General features: G+C 37.5%; 1 long non-coding RNA gene across 1 annotated transcript; it reads right to left on the bottom strand.

Annotated features, from left to right (window-relative positions):
- Nucleotides 1-496: 496 nt before the first annotated feature.
- LOC113622995 (uncharacterized) lies at nt 497-16576 on the bottom strand. The gene is made up of 3 exons (XR_003433731.1): nt 16486-16576; nt 3289-3298; nt 497-507 (listed from the first exon to the last, which is right to left on the bottom strand). It is a non-coding gene; the product is annotated as an uncharacterized LOC113622995 (long non-coding RNA).
- Nucleotides 16577-18323: the final 1747 nt, after the last annotated feature.

Here is an 18323-nt window from a genome sequence, read left to right as displayed (position 1 = left end):
AGATTTTAAGAACAGACCTCATAAACATCTCCAAAATCCTAATTCATAACTCAGGAAAACAAACTTGTAGATTTTGTTCCCAGTTCCATTTCCATATTCTACCTCAGGAATAGCATAAACTGAGGTGGCTCAGTGGCATCGCAGTTCCAACTCTACCACCTCTAGTCCACCTCACAAATATCCACCAATCTCTTTCCCTCCTAATTTTCCTGCAGTGAATTAACTATTCACATATTTGTACTATAATCAGGTCTGGTAAACAGCCTGATGGTGTGAGGAGATGGTCGATTTTAGAAAGCTAATGCTTTTCATTGTGTACAGTCTTTTACAGTGCTTTTAGTCACAATGGAATAAGAGAGAAAACCAACTGCAATCACCTAGGAAGCATACACCGGGAGACTGACTTGACATATCTTAGCAATTGATAAACTGAATTCAACAGCTCTTGGGTCTGGAATTATAAATATCATCTGAATAAGGATTTTTCCAATATGGAAGCATATTTTTCTGTAAGCCCTTGCCTTGCCCTTGTTCCCCTAGGTCCCCAGAGGTTTGATTCATTTCTAGACACCTGATTGCCACTGCTAAATGCATTTGGTTCTTATCTGCCCCCTGTTCAACGTCTTTGGTTACCTGGATGAAACTCCAAGATTCTAGCCTGTGCCTGTATTTCTACATTTTGACTTATTCTAATTTTTAACCGGATTTCAACCTAAAGATTTTCCTTGTATCTGTGTTTATCTACTTTCATTCAGTGCATTTGTGCTTCTGGCTTCTATTCCCAGACATATCCCTGCTCTGGTGGCCTCCTGACTAAAATATAACTAGTATTAAAATGTGTTTGCCTTTCTTGAGTACACAACAACTGATGGCAACAGGAAGAATATAGGGAAGAAATCATCCTTCAATTAAACGTTCTCTGTATAGAGTCTAGAATGATACAAACACAGCTAGACCATCAACAGTTGGTTATATAGAGGGGTTAACTATAAAAAACTATTCATTTTTTGACGAGCTAAGATATTTCCATTACTCTGCTTTTTGTAGCATGTACCTTTTTACTGTTTCACTAAATCAAAATTTTAATTTTTCTTAAACCATTTAAAATGAGACAGAATTTGTGAATTTCAGTGATTTGCACACCATTGTCAAATCAAGAATCAATATTCTCTGAAGAAAAAATTTAAATCTAGATAGTTTGAAATTATTTAATATCTTGTCATTATAAAACTGAGGTTTTCAGGGGTGGAGGGAGAAGAATATGTATAGTCAACTTTTTCTGAAGAGTACTGGGGGGTCAATTTATTGATGCCAGTAGCTAAAACATTTCTTTAAATTAGTGTGATTTCCTTTTCGGTAATTTGTACATTACATTATCCACTCACCCAAGTTTACCCATTACAGTACATGGATTATAGCTTCTGGATGTTATTACATGAAATATCTGCTTCAGTGACTACTTAAAATTCAGTGGAATAATAATCAAAAACAATTTCATCCTTCAACATTTTAACATTTCACTGCACTGACAAGAATATACAGCACTGGAAAAAATGAGAATATCATTTATACTTATGTTTTAATCCTATATCTTAATCTATTCTTTTATCTTAAATCAGTTGTTTCTTATAGTTTAAGCTATCTGAGTATGACTGCTTTGTTAGGCAGGATTTTTTCCAAGCTTCCTCTTTCAGTTGCTTTCCAAAGGTGCAAAAATAATCCTGTCACAACAGAGAAGAAGAGCTTATAAAGATACTTTAAAAACCTTATCACCAGGAAACAGTGCACAGTGTATTGTATAATATAGTGTCTTAAAATACATCTGCTTACCTCCTCATCGATGCTGCTACAATATTTACATAACACTGCTAACTAATTCTTCATTATATAGGTTATTTATCCTTTCTCTTAGAGACCGTCTTCCCAGCACATTTAGTATTATTGAATTGAGGCACTGTTTTTATTTCTACCTAGTGTTTAGCTGCAGTGTATCTCTTCTCAGGTCTGGGGCTGCCCTGGCGGGTCAGGATTCATGTTTACTGCTCCTTGGGGTAAGAAATGAAAGTGTTAGAAGAGATCTGCAGCAGGACAGAGTCTGGGCTAGCCATCAAGGCAAGTTGTTTATGTCTTCAGGATGGGTTATTTCAGCACCAAAAATAAAAAATAAAAAAGGAAAAAATAACATAAAGGAGATGTTTGGTTCAAAGGAATAGTTGTTCTGGGAGCAAAAAGTAAAAGTGGAAACTGATATTTTAGAAACTGCTTCAGCAGAAAGACATTTTAGTATAAGATATCTCAAAGGCTAGGGAAAATTATTTGAAGCATTAAATATTTTCAAGACTTCCTGTGTTGAATACATTTTTAAACCCTAGGCTAGGTGTTTTTGTTAACATTTCACATTGAAGTGTTCAAATCAGAAAAAAATCCCATTTCCGTGTGACCAAGGAGCACTCTAAGGCAAATAGCATGTAGTGCACTCTAAGGCAAATAGCAAGGTACACTTGTAGTGTACCTGCTTTCAACCTGAAGGTCAATCCTGATGGACATGGTCTTTGAGTTCCCTCTTTAACACTTCACTCTGTTAAGCGTGGTTTCCCATTCATCTTCTTGCACATGTCTACCATTATAGCACAGTGCCTCAGGCTGAGATCACCTAGCTTCCAACACAGTTGCTTGTCCCACTCCACAAATAAGTCACCTCATCAAGCAGCGACCAACAATGTCTTGGCTCATACCCACATCCTAATCTCTGGAGCTTAAATACACTGCTTCCCAAATGCATTCCTCTTCCAGCAGCTAGGGAAATGAAACATGGAAGTAACTTCAAGCTAGATTTTTCCATGTGATTGCTACCAATTCCCCAAGCAACCCCAAAGGTAGGTATTTACAGTTATAGAGTTGCTGAAGTGCCTTAGATTTGCTAAAAAGAAAAAAAAAATGCAAGTTAACCTTTTTTTTTTCTCAGCTGAAACAATAAACATCTAAAATTTTAGAGCTTCTATAAACCTGTAGATTTTACGTACTAAACCTGGCTGTGTATATATAAAGTGGCCATACACATTTTTTCTCACCAAATACAATAAAATCAGTATCATTGTGTCAAATAAATGCAGTAGTCTATGCAAAACTAAATTCATATTGTCATTTAATGAGAAAATTAGACCTCTTAATGTTAAATTGCTAAATATTAAAGTTATGTGATAATTAAGGCTTTGAATACATCTTATTAGAGGATAAAACCCTCCCTGTTTCTTATAAAAAATAAAAAATAAATATTTACTGACTAACTAGAAGAAACCTGACACTGAACTGTGTGCTTCTGCAAAGTTGCCTCTCAACGATGCTATGAGTTGGATTTTATCATCCCCTAGACTGAGGAGAAAAACAGCTTCATAGACAGCAAGTGACTTCCCAAGGTTACTCAACCCATAAATGAGCTCGGATTCAGTTCTCCTAACTCCAGCTCCACTGCTATTTCCACTGCTTGATGCTGCAACTCTTCATTTGAAAATTTAATCATCAAGAATACTACATCATTAATCTACAAACATATTTTCGTCTGCCCTGTAAAACTTGCTGAGTACAAAATGCTGGCCTCTGTTAAACTGCATAACCTTGAGCAGGGCTAGGGTAAGTTTTGATCTGTTGAAACAGATCTGATTAAAAACCTAAATCAAAATATAGGACTAAGAATTTGAAAAGCAAAAGTACATTTTCAAACTCACGGTAAGTTCTGTTTTCAGCAAGAATGTTTTTAGATGATTTAAAATGGGAATTTTTTCAAATTACAATAAAAATACTTGGTTGTACTTAGTAACTGTACATAAGCATATTTTAAACCACTTTGAGAGGATGAGCATGATTTAAAACTCTTTATACTAATTTCTGCGTGATGTAGAGGACTTAACAACAGATGCATTATGGAGATTTAATGAACTTCAGAAGGATAAAACTTACAACAGAGCACTTTCTTTAATGCTGAACTTTAACTCTCATACAACACTAGTTTAAGAGTACATTAATGAGCTTTTAAAAAATCTAAGTAGATTTAATGTGTTTGGAGTTGGATTTTTGTCTACCCATAGTGCAGAAGAGTAGGTTGTCTCATGAAATTCTGTTGAACTGTAGATAAGATTTCATTTTTATGATCCTGTAAAAAGCAGTACATATTATACTAAGTGTGTTTAGTAAGTGTTAAATAATAATTTTGACTTAGTTCCACAATCTACATGTAACACATTAATTTAACTTCTGGGCCAAAGAATGGTATGCCAAAAGTGCTACTTGACAATGGGACATAACTGAATGACTACTATTTTATTACAAATGAAATTAATGAGAGCTAATATTTCAGGGATGCAGCCATTTCATGTGCAGTGTATTCACCTGTGGAGCTTTAGATTCTTATGCTATTTAAGTCATAATATAAATAAAATATATTTTATCCTTTCTCAATGATCCCCAGTGGACATTTGTTGGCATTTTCTCTATGCTAAGCAACCTACCACTGTTTACAAAGGAAGATCAAGGCAGGATAAAGAAAGAGAGAAAGGGGAAAAAAAGGCAAACTACCGACAGTTTTTTTTTTTTTTAAACATTGGGTTAATCATTTTCGATGTCTATCAATTACTCTAATCAGCAGGTAAATTATTTAATCATCCCCCCCTCTTTATTTTTTCATTCTCATAACATGCTTTATCACTACCTCAGCCAATACAAGTTTCAGGCTTTCTGAACACATTGGTTTTCCACTATTATAAGTTTAAAAATCCTCTTCAGCATTTCTGTATGCTAGCAACTTGGTTCAGGTAGAGACTATACTCCCTGGATAATCCAATACAAATAGCTTATGTGTGTTTAAAGTGATTTATAAATCACAATAGTCTTACCAATACATTTTATACTCCAAGTCCAGAAAAATATTTGGAAAGTTTATATGACTTACATAAGTGCCATTCACTTTACCAGAGTCCTGATTCTAGAACTCTTATCTTCCAATGGGAAGAACGCTGGTAAAAGCATACATAGTGATATCTAGAGAAAAATTAATAAGTAGACTAACTCCTTGGGAACTGTGGGAAGACAAAAAGGAACAAATGTGGAAATGACTTGGAATTAAGAAACGTTCCCAAGGCTGGCTGGCAATTTCCAGGAAACAAATTCCTGAAGAGTTTAAAGGCTACCCTACTCTCATGGAACATTAGTGTCTAAACTTTCTTATCCTTGACTTCTTACCCATATAATGGAAATAGCAGATGTATGTCTAAATCCTCTTCATTGTGCCTCCATTTTTTCTCCCTCCAGACCTTCCTGAGCAACATGGAATTCTATGTAGTTTTTCGATTTCATTACTATCATATAAATATTGTCTCCACATCATCTGTAATTTAATAATTTCATTTCGTTGGGTAATGAACCATATCCAGTTCAATCTTAGAGCTATAATCAAAATCTGCATTATTAAAAAAATACATAAAATATGAAAAAATACAAAAACTTTCTGATCATTTTAATACGGCAAAAGAAATCTAAGGTTATTTCCATAGAGAATACAATTTTTTAATGAAGGAAAATTAGGATGAAGATAGACATTCAGAAATAAATTGAAATTATATATTTTGATGACAAAAATCTCTCTCTCTCTCTCTTATTTTTCCATAATAATCTAGAAGCATACAATTGATTATCATATTTCATAATTCATGGCCACAATAATCACTGGACTGTGAAAAGGACAAAAGGTAGCTGAATTCATCTACAAAAGAGAACATGCACAAAAGAGAGAAGAATAGAGCATAACAAATAACAAGTATTTAAGAGTGGCTAAAAAGTATAAGAATGATTTTTAAAAGGTCAATAATCAGAACGAAATGAGGCTTGTCAAAAATGCTAAAGATACAAACAATAGGGTTTTGAAGTTATGTTCAGAAAAAATGAACGTGTTCTTTCAAAGTAACATTTTTATAACACATGACAAAGAAAAAGCCATACCACTCAACTTTTATTTTATTTCCATCTTCTCTGTCAAGGATAGAAAAAATAATGTTGGTAAGAGGAAATTGAAGCCCAAGAAATGTGAGATTGTAAGAAAGCAATTCTTTTCCTAAATGACTTTACATCTTTGTCCCAAATAAATTATATCCCAAGTTATAAAAGGAACTTTCAAATAAAATTTCTATACCACTGAACTATTTCTTGAGGCATTGTGAATAATCAGAAAGATTAAACCAAAATACTAGATAGGGAAAAAAATTATAATTCCTTTTTAAATTAAAAGTCAAAGGATTCTATAATATATTGAAGAGTTTGAAATTAATTCCATAGAAAGTTTTAGAAATTATTATTAAAATATGGTTTGTGAACAACTGAAAACAAACGATCAGTAGGAATTAACATGGGTTCTCTAAGCATAAATAATGCATATCTTATTTCATTTCTTTATTGACAAATTTAGCCCATTTATGTACCAGGTGATTTCTAGACACATATTCTAATTTAGACAAATTATCCATTGGATACAATCTTGGATGATATATTCATGGACAAGAAAAAGAAATTATTCAATTCCACTATAATTTGCTAATGGCTTGAATGATGGCACTAAAAATATATTGTTCACAACAATCTGGAAGGACATTTTTAGTGGAACACGATTTTGTCCTAGGCTCTGTTCTCATCAAATGTATCTAAGAAAAATATTGCGTAAGATTTGACTGAGCAGAGAAAAGCAGTGGTAGCTGCAGGCCATGAGAATGTACCTCAAAGACCAACTACAGGGAGTATAACTGACCAAAGGCTCCAGCTTCTGTACTGAAATTCATCTGTGTTTGTGCTGAGTCCATTTCTCCCAAGGGCTGCTCCCAATCAACCAGAGTCTGGCAGGGATACTAAAGCAAGCCTGTTCCTAGAAGATGTGGGATTCCTCCGATAGGTGACTTCAGCTCAAGGGATCCCTGATGGCTTTGCTGTACCCTCCTTCTAATCCAGGATTAGATCGCCAATCAGATCTGAGGGAAAACCTACTCGGTTTGGCACCTAGGGCATACACGTGGATCACTGGACTTCATCTTGGCTGCAAGAAAAGTCAGGTTTGGAACTCTAGATTATGAGTTCGACAGTTTGATGCGATTCCAAGCTCTGTTCAATGGAAATAAAAGTAACATCGTAACTGTAACTTCCACAGAATTGAAGGGCATCAGTAAATCTAAATGGGAAAGACGAAAGTGAAGCAAATGAGGGAGAGTTCAGTATCTTTGAAACTGTGTCCATCTAAAAGTAGTTCATGTTTCTCCAAAGGACACAAATTTGTAAGTAAAACAGGGTCACAGAAACAAAGTAAAAATACAGGTACTGCTTTAGAGAAAAACACTTGCCTCCACACCTACACACACCACTGAATTAAAAAAACAAATCTTCCTTTCCTCTATCAGAAAATCTCAAGATTCCCTTCCCTTCCTCTCCTGTGCTGGGTGTAGTGGATGGCTCCATTTTTTGCAGGCTGCCCTTCTGATCTGTATTAGTGTGGCTTACTACCTAGGCTGTAGAGGTCTTTATCGTCTTGTTTTTTTAACCAACCTGGTGGAGTTTGACTTTCTGTTATGTGTGTCTTTAGGAAAGACCAAAAGTTGCTTTATTTTATCATTCACAGATATCCCTAGTGGGCATGACCTGCCAATTTTCCAAATATATATGGATAGCTGTGAATGCAGTTTAAGCTCTCAGGTTGGGAGCAAGAAAACATAGAGAGATACTGAAAGAAGAACTGCTCAGCAGGTATTTGAAAATACTAGATTGGAATTCAGGAGAAACTATGTGTACAGATAAAGACTTAAGAATCATCTGCTTTAAAGTACTAACTGGGGAATGAGAATAGATTTAATGTGGAAAGGAGTATAAACAGTACAATCAAAGGGCCAAGAATGAATCTTCTAAAATGCCAGTACAGCCTGGGTTTGGGGACCTATTTGAGTATCTATAAAGCTCAGCTCTTAGACCTTTCCATAGGTCTCTACTAGCTCCCCATGTTCTTCATATCCTACTTTCTTTGCAGACGCTCCCACAGACTCAGCCTTCTCCACTTGGTAGTTTCCACCACCATTCCAGCCCTTGGAATTCCGTTCACATCAGCTGTAGAATAGCACAATCTCACTAGCTTTCTTGACTTATTTTGAACATAAGAATATAGGCTCTTCACCTTTTCCCTTCAGGGTCTTCCTGGTTACCACTATAGTAAACCACAAACAAACACATAAGTACAAGTGTACACATGCATATATGCACACATGAGGGCTATCAAAAATAAAAAGAACAGAAGATCAATCAAGATGGTGGAGTAAGAGGACACAGAGTCCATCTACCCCCTCCCCCAAATGAACACATCAAAAATACATCCACATGTGGAACAATTCTCACTGAAAACTAACTGGAAACTGGCAGAAGGACTCCAGTTCAACCAAGGCTATAAGAAAGACACACACATAATCAGTCAGGAGGGGAAGAAAAGCACTCGACTGGAACCTGTGCCCCTGGAACGAGACTCAAGAAAAGGAAGAATACACAGGTGGACCCCAGCCCTGAGGAGTGAGCCGTGAGAACCACAGACTGGATGCCATATTCCTGGGGTCCTTCACAGAAGAGACAAGTCCCCTTGGCTGGTTGGAGGACACCTGGGAATAACAGGAGGGTGGTGGGAATCCTGGACTACATTCATGAGCAGCACACACTCTGGCTTGCCCCCAAGGAAGGGAGGAGAGAGGTCTGCTCTAGCAGCTAGCTGCCAGGTTTCCTTTAACCTCACTGCAGGCCCCAGCACAAGCCAAGCAAATGCTCTAGCCCTGCTCACTCCACGTCAGCATAGCACTGCATCTGGGGCAGCCATGATCAGAAAGAAGACTCCACCACGGGACACAGAGGCAGCCCAGGTTTAAGGCAGAGCCTGGGTGGGGTGGCAGCAGCCATTGCTGACACTTATTCAAGCAGCACATCAGAGGCAGCCCAGATCTCTGGCAGCGGCTGCTCCACCACACCTCACCTCTGAATACATTCTTAGAGTCCATGTGGGCCCTGCCAGCTCTGTGCTGTGGCTCCACAACAGGACAGGGTCAGAGGAGGCTGTGGGCAGTGACAAAGAGGACTTGTAACCAAGGTTGCACCTGAGCGGAGCAAGAGTAATAAATGTGGGCATCTGCACAGGCACGGCACTGGAGATAGTTCAGACCTCCGTTTTCAGCTAATGAGAGCAGAAAGTCCACATGGGCCCCACTTATTTCAGCACTCCCCCTTCTGGGGCAATGGTTTCCTGGTATAGGAAGAGGGGAAAAGACACACTTAAAGGGAACAGTGCCAACTCAAGCCTGATCCTCAGGGCTTCTACACTAGAAACTTAGGATCAGACCCCACCCCCAATAGGGCAATGACAGCCACTGAGTGGAGAAGTCCCACCTCACAACAAGCTCCAGCTCTAGGCACTCCATCTCCAGACCCATCAACTACCAGGAGGATAGCCACCAGCAAACGCTGAGGAAAGAAGTGATTTGCATCCATGTCAAATCCAGCTATCTCACCAATGGTACCGGGTACACACAGTCTGCATAGGAATGCTCCTACATAAGAACACCAGTTCAATACAACAAAAACTCACTGTATCACCTAAATACATAAAGGCAGAGGAACTGCTCTCAATTGAAAGAGCAAGAGAAAATCTCTGAAAAATAAATAATGAAATAGAAATAAACAGTTTAACAGAGAGAGAATTCAAGTCATTGGCAATAAAAATGTTAACTGAATTAGGGAAAAGAATAGACCTACACAGTGATAATTTTAACAAGGAACTAGAAAATATAAAAAAGACCCAATTGGAAATGAAGAATTTAATAGCTGAAATAAAAAACACAATAGAAGGAATGAATAGCAGACGAAGTGATACAGAAGAAGGCTTAAGTGATCTGGAAGAGAGAATAATGGAAATTACCAAACCAGGACAGCAAAAGAAAAACAAATTTTAAAAAATGAAAAACAATCTAGATCTCTGTGACACCATTAAATGTGCCAACATTCACATTATAGAGGGTCCAGAAGAAGAAGAGAGAAGGAAAGAGGTGATTGAAATAAATTTGAGGAAATTATGGCTGAAAACTTTGAGGAAGGAAACAGATCTCTGGGTACAAGAATCACAGAGGGTACCATACACGAAGTGGAGAGGGTACCAAACAAGACAAACACAAAGAGAATCACATCAGACATATCATAGGAGATTGGTTCAAGATGACAGAGTAGAAGGACATGCTCTCACTTCCTCTTGTGAGAGCACCGGAATCAAAACTAACTGCTGAACAATCATCAACAGTAAGACATTGGAACTCACTAAAAAACATGCCCCACATCCAAATACAAAGGATAAGCCACCATGAGATGGTAGGAGGGGCACAATCACAATAAAATCAAATCCCATAACCACTGGGTGGGTGACTCAAAAACTGGAGAACAATTGTACAACAGAAGTCCATCCACTGGACTGAAGCTTCTGAGCCTCACATCAGGCTTCCCAACCTGGGGGCGGGGGGGCTCTAGCAATGGGAGGGGGAATTCCCAGAGAATCAGACTTTGAAGCCTAGCGGGATTTGATGGCAGGACATTGGCAGGACTGGAAAAAACAGAGACTCCACTATCGGAGGGCACACACAAAGTAGTGTGCACATCAGGACCAAGAGGGAAGGAGCAGTGATGCCCTAGGAGACGGAACCAGACCTACCTGCTGGTGTGGGAGGGTTGCCTGCAGAGGCGGGGGGTGGCTGTGGCTCACCATGGGGACAAGGACAATGGCAGCAGAAGTTATGGGAAGTACTCCTTGGCATGAGCTCTCCTGGAGTCCAACATTAGCCCCACCAAAGAGCCTGTAGCCTCCAGTGCTGGGTCGCCTCAGGCCAAACAACCAACAGAGAGGGAACCCAGCCCCACCCATCAGCAGACAAGCAGATCAAAGTTTTACTGAGCTCTGCCCACCAGAGCAACACCCAGCTCTACCCACCACCAGCCCCTCCCATCAGGAAGCTTGCACAAGTCTCTTAGATATCCTCATGCACCAGAGGACAGACAGAAAAAGCAAGAAGAACTACAGTCCTGCAGCCTGTGGAACAAAAACCACATTCACAGATAGACAAGATGAAAAGGCAGAGGGCTATGTACCAGATGAAGAAACAAGATAAAACCCCAGAAAAACAACTAAATGAAGTGGAGACAGGAAACCTTCAGGAAAAAGAACTCAGAATAATTATGGTGAAGATGATCCAGGACCTTGGAAAAAGAATGGAAGCAAAGATTGAGAAGATGCAAGAAATGTTCAATGAAGACTTAGAAGAATTAAAGAACAAACATCTAGAGGAACTAAAGAACAAACAAACAAAGATGAACAATACAATAACTGAAATGAAAAATACACTAGAAGGAATCAGTAGGAGAATAACTGAGGCAGAAAAACAGATAAGAGACCTGGAAGACAGAATGGTGGAATTCACTGCCCCAGAACAGAATGAAGAAAAAAGAATGAAAAGAAATGAAGACAACCTAAGAACTATCTGAGACCCATTAAATGCACCAACATTCACATTATAGGGGTCCCAGAAGGAGAAGAGAGACAGAAAGGACCCAAGAAAATATCTGAAGAGACTATGGTGGAAAACTTGCCTAACATGGGAAAGAAAATAGTCACCCAAGTCCAGAAAGCTAAGAGACTCCCAGGTAGGATAAACACAACAAGAAACACATTGAGACACATAGTAATCAAATTGACAACAATTAAAGAAAAATTGTTAGGGACTTCCCTGGTGGCGCAGTGGTTGAGAGTCCGCCTGCCGATGCAGGGGACACGGGTTCGTGCCCCGGTCCGGGAAGATCCCACATGCCGCAGAGCGGCTGGGCCCGTGAGCCATGGCCGCTGAGCCTGCATGTCCAGAGCCTGTGCTCCGCAATGGGAGAGGCCACAACAGTGAGAGGCCCGCGTACCAAAAAAAAAAAAAAAGTTAAAAAAAAAAAAAGAAAAATTGTTAAAAACAAAAAGAGAAAAATGAAAAATAACATACAAGGGAACTCCCATAAGGTTAACAGCTAATTTCTCAGCAGAAACTCTACAACCCAGAAGGGAGTGGCACGGTATATTTAAAACGATGAAAGGGAAGAACCTACAATGAAGATTACTCTACCCATCAAGGATCTCATTCATATTCGATGAAGAAACCAAAAGCTTTACAGACAAGCAAAAGCTAAGAGAATTCAGCACCACCAAACCAGCTCTACAACAAATTCTAAAGGAACTTCTCTAAGTGGGAAACACAACAGAAGAAAAGGACCTACAAAAGCAATCCCCAAACAATTAAGAATATGGTAATAGGAACATACATATCAAAAATTACCTTATGTGTGAACTGATTAAATGCTCCAACCAAAAGACACAGGCTCGCTGAATGTATACAAAAACAAAACCCATATATATGCTGTCTACAAGAGATCCACTTCAGACCTAAGGAAACATACAGACTGAAAGTGAGGAGATGGAAAAAGATATTCCATGTAAATGTAAATCAAAAGAAAGCTGGAGAGGCAATACTCATGTATCAGATAAAAGAGACTTTAAAATAAAGAATGTTACAAAAGACAAGGAAGGACACTACACAATGATCAAGGGATCAATCCAAGAAGAAGATATAACAATCGTAAATATTTATGCACCCAACACAGGAGCACCTCAATAAATAAAGCAAATGCTAACAGCCATAAAAGGGGAAATAAACAGTAACAGAATAATACTAGGGGACTTTAACAACCCACTTTCATCAATGGGCAGATCATACAAAATGAAAATAAATAAGGACACACAAACTTTAAATGATACAATAGACCAGATAGTTTTACTTGATATTTATAAGACATTCCATCTGAAAACAGAAGATTACACTTTCTTCTCAAGTGCACATGGAATATTCTCCAGGATAGATCACAACTTGGCTCACAAATCAAGCCTCGGTAAATTTAAGGAAATTGAAATCATATCAAGCATCTTTTCTGACCACAATGCTATGAGATTAGAAATCAATTACAGGGAAAAAAAGTAAAAAACACAAACACATGGAGGTTAAACAATACGTTACTAAATAACCAAGAAGTCACTGAAGAAATCAAAGGGGAAATCAAAAAATACCTAGAGACAAATGACAATGAAAACACGATGACCCAAAACCTATGGGATGCAGCAAAACCAGTCTAAGAGGGAAGTTTGTAGCAATACAATCCTACCTCAAGAAACAAGAAAAATCTCAAAAAAACAATCTACCTTACACCTGACAGAACTAGAGAAAGAAGAACTAACAAAACCCAAACTTAGTAGAAGGAAAGAAAACATAAAGATCAAAGCAGAAATAAATGAAATACAAACAAAGAAAACAATAGCAAAGATCAATAAAACTAAAAGCTGGTTCTTTGAGAAGACAAACAAAATTGATACCATCAAGAAAAAGAGGGAGAGGACTAAAATCAATAAAATTAGAAATGAAAAAGAAGTTACAACAGACACCACAGAAATACAAAGAATCATAAGAGACTACTGCAAACAACTCTATGCCAATAAAATGGACAACCTGGAAAAAATGGACAAATTCTTAGAAAGGTATAACCTTCAATGACTGAACCGGGAGGAAATAGAAAGTATGAACAGACCAATCACAAGTAATGAAATGGAAACTGTAATTAAAAATCTTCCAACAAACAAAAGTCCAGGACCAGATGACTTCACAGGGGAATTATATCAAACATTTAGAAAACAGCTAACACCGATCCTTCTCAAACTCTTCCAAAAAATTGCAGAGGAAGGAACGCTCATTCTACAAGGCCACCATCACCCTGATACCAAAACAAGACAAAGATACTACAAAAAAAGAAAATTACAGACCAATATCACTGATGAATATAGATGCAAAAATCTTCAACAAAATACTAGCAAAAAGAATCCAACAACACATTAAAAGATTCATACACCATGATCAAGTGGGATTTATCCCAGGGATGCAAGGATTCTTCAGTATACACAAATCAATCAATATGAAACACCATATTAACAAATTGAAGAAGAAAAACCATATGATCGTCTCAATAGATGCAAAAAAGCTTTTGACAAAATTCAACACTCATTTATGATAAAAAGTCTCCAGAAAGTGGGCCTAGAGGCAACCTACCTCAACATAATAAAGGTCATATATGACAAACCCACAGCAAACATGATTCTCAATGTTGAAAAACTGAAAGCATTTCCTCTAAGATCAGGAACAAGACAAGGTTGTCCAATCTCGCCACTATTATTCAACAGTTTTGGAAGTCTTAGCCACAGCAATCAGAGAAAAAAAAGAAATAAAAGGAGTCCAAATTGGAAAAGAAGAAGTAAAGCTGTCACCGTTTGCAAATGTCATAATACTATACTTAGAAAATCCTAAAGATGCCACCAGAAAACTACTAGAGCTAATCAGTGAATCTGATAAAGTTGCAGGATACAAAATTAATGCACAGAAATCTCTTGAATTCCTATACACTAACAACAGAAGATCAGAAAGAGAAATTAAGGAAACAATCCCATTCACCACTGCAACAGAAGAAAAAAAATACCTAGGAATAAACCCATCTAAGGAGGCAAACGACCTGTACTCAGTAAACTATAAGACACTGATGAAAGAAATCAAAGATGACACAAACAGATGGAGAGATATACCATGTTCTTGGATTGGAAGAAGCAATATTGTGAAAATGACTATACTACCCAAAGCAATTTACAGATTCAGTGCAATCCCTATCAAATTACCAATGGCATTTTTTACAGAAATAGAAAAAAAAAATTGAAAATCTGTATGGAGACACAAAAGACTCCGAATAGTCAAAGCAATTCTGAGAAAGAAAAACGGAGCTGGAGGAATCAGGCTCCCTGACTTCAGACTATACTACAAAGCTACAGTAATCATGTCAATATGTTACTGACACAAAAACAGAAATATAGCTCAATGGAACAGGATAGAAAGCCCAGAGCTAAACCCACGCACCTATGGTCAACTAATCTATGACAAAGGAGGCAAGCATATACAACGGAGAAAAGACAGTCTCTTCAATAAGTGGTGCTGGGAAAACTGGACAGCTACATGTAAAAGAATGAAATTAGAACACTCCATAACACCATACACAAAAATAAACTCAAAATGGATTTGAGACCTAAATGTAAGACCGGACACTATTATACACTTAGAGGAAAACATAGGAAGAACACTCTTTAACATAAATCACAGCAAGGTCTTTTTTGATCCACCTCCTAGAATAATAGAAATAAAAACAAAAATAAACAAATGGGACCTAATTAAACTTCAAAGCTTTTGCACAGCAAAGGAAACCATAAACAAGACGAAAAGACAACCCTCAGAATGGGAGAAAATATTTGCAAACGAATCAATGGACAAAGGATTGATCTCTAAAATATATAAACAGCTAATACAGCTCAATATTAAAAAAACAAACAACCCATTCAAAAAATGGGCAGAAGATCTAAATAGACATTTCTCCAAAGAAGACATACGGATGGCCAAGAGGCACATTAAAGGCTGCTCAACATCACTAATTATTAGAGAAATGCATATAAAACTACAATGAGGTATCACCTCACACTGGTTAGAATGGGCATCATCAGAAATTCTACAAACAACAAATGTTCAAGAGGGTGTGGAGAGAAGGGAACCCTCTTGCACTGTTAGTGGGATTATAAGGTGATACAGCCACTATGGAGAACAGTATGGAGGTTCCTTAAAAAACTAAAAATAGAGTTACCATATGACCCAGCAATCTGACTACTGGGCATATATCCAGAGAAAACCATAATTCAAAAAGACACATGCACTCCAATGTTCATTTCAGCACTCTACAATATCCAGGTCATGGAAGCAACCTAAATGCCCATCGACAGACGAATGGATAAAGAATTTGTGGTACATATATACAATGGAATATTACTCAGCCATAAAAAGGAATGAAATTGGGTCATTTGTAGAGACGTGGATGGACCTGGAGACTGTCATACAGAGTGAAGTCAGAAAGAGAAAACAAATATCGTATATTAACGCATATATGTGGAATCTATAAATATGGTACAGATGAACTGGTTTGCAAGGCAGAAATAGAGACACAGATGTAGAGAACAAACATATGGACACAAAGGGGGGAAAGCAGGAGGTGGGTGGTGGTGGTGGGATGAATTGGGAGATTGGGATTGACATATATACCCTAATATGTATAAAATAGATAACTAATAAGAATCTGCTGTATTAAAAAAATTAAATTAAATGGAAAGACATATCATAATCAAAATTACAAAAGTTAAAGACAATTCTAAAGGCAGCAAGAGAAAGAAAAAAAGAACAACTTTAGTCATATACAAGGGTATCCCCATAAGTCTATCAGGTGAGAAACTTTGCAGGTCAGAAGGGAGTGGCATGATATATTCAAAGTGCTGAAAGTGAAAAGCCTGTAACCTGGGACACTCTACCCAGAAAGGTTATCCTTTAGAACAAAGGTAGTGATAAAGAACTTCTCAAACAAGCTGAAAATAAGAGGCATCAATACTAAACCTGCTATAAAAGAAATGTTAAAGGATCTTCACTAAATGTTAAAGAAGAATATATAGAAAAGGGAAAATCCCACTAGGAAAGGCAAATATATAGTAAGGAGTGAGGATCAGTCATTTAAATATTCTGGAACAAATATCAAAAGCAAAAAACTGTAAAAACAACTATAACTACAATAAAAATTAGGGAATAAACATGAAGGTGTACAATCTGACTTTGAAAACACAAAATGTGGGGGAAGGGAACTAAAAACATAGATCTTTTAGAATGTGTTTGAACTTAAATGTCTACCAGTTTAAAACAAGTAGACATAGTTATAGGTCAACATATATGAATCTCATAGTAATGCCAAATCAAAAACCTATAATAGATATACAAAAACTAAGAAGAAAGGAACATTAGCATACTACTAAAGAAAATCATCAAACCACAAGGGAAGAAACAAAGAGAAGAATAAATGAACAGAGAAGAACTACAAAAACAACTGGAAAACAAGTAATAATAAGCAATAAGTGTGTAGCTGTCAATAATTACTTTAAACATCAATGGATGAAATGCTTCAATCAAAAGACATAGGGTGGGGCTTCCCTGGTGGCGCAGTGGTTGAGAGTCCGCCTGCCGATGCAGGGGACACCGGTTCGTGCCCCGGTCCAGGAGGGTCCCACATGCCGTGGAGCGGCTGAGCCCATGAGTCATGGCCACTGAGCCTGCGCATCCGGAGCCTGTGCTCCATAACGGGAGAGGCCACAACAGTGAGAGGCCCGCACACCGCAAAAAAAAATGACATAGGGTGGCAGACTGGATAAAAAGAAAAAGAAAAAGACCCTTCTACATGTTGCCTACAGAGACTCACTTCAGAAAGACACAAGAGACTGAAAGTGAGGGGATGGAAAAACATATTTCATACAAACGAAACTACAAGAAAGTGGAGGTAGTAATATTCATATCTGGCAAAGTAGACTTTAATGCAAAGGCTATAACAAAAGACGAAGAAGGGCATTATATAATGAAAAAGGGATCAACACAAGAGTGTACTACACTCATTAAAATAGGTGCACCCAATATGGGAACACCTAAATATATAAAGCAAATACTAACAGACATAAAGGGAGACACTGACAATAATAAAATAATGTTAGGAAATTTTAACACCCGACTTACATCAATAGATCATTCAGACAGAAAATCAATAAGGCAACTGTGGTCTTAAATGACACAACAGACCGCTGGACTTAACACATATCTATAGGACACTACATCCCAAAACAGCAGAATACACATTCTTTTCATGTACACATGGAACATTCTCCAGGATAGATCACATCTAGGCCACAAAAGATGACTCAACAAATTTAAGAAGACAGAAATTATATCAAGCATTTTTTCCAGCAACAATGGTATGAAACTAGAAATCAATTACAGAAAGAAAAATGGGAAAAGAACAAACATGTGGCGATTAAACAGCATGTTACTAAAACCTCAATGGATCACTGAAGAAATCAGAGGATATCAGAAAATACCTCGAGATTAATGAAAATGGAAACATAATTTTGCAAAATCTATGGGATACAGAAAAAGTTTAAGTTCCTAAGAGGGAAGTTTACAGCAATACAGGCCTTTCTCAAAAAACAAGAAAAATCTAAAATAAATAACCTAACCTACCTCCTAAAGAAAAAGAACAAA

Source organism: Aethalodelphis obliquidens, unplaced genomic scaffold (genome assembly GCF_003676395.1).
Source record: "Aethalodelphis obliquidens isolate GAN/ISIS:26980383/991018 unplaced genomic scaffold, ASM367639v1 scaffold10, whole genome shotgun sequence".
NCBI classification, from domain to species: domain Eukaryota; kingdom Metazoa; phylum Chordata; class Mammalia; order Artiodactyla; family Delphinidae; genus Aethalodelphis; species Aethalodelphis obliquidens.
This window is presented reverse-complemented; position numbering and strand designations above follow the sequence as displayed.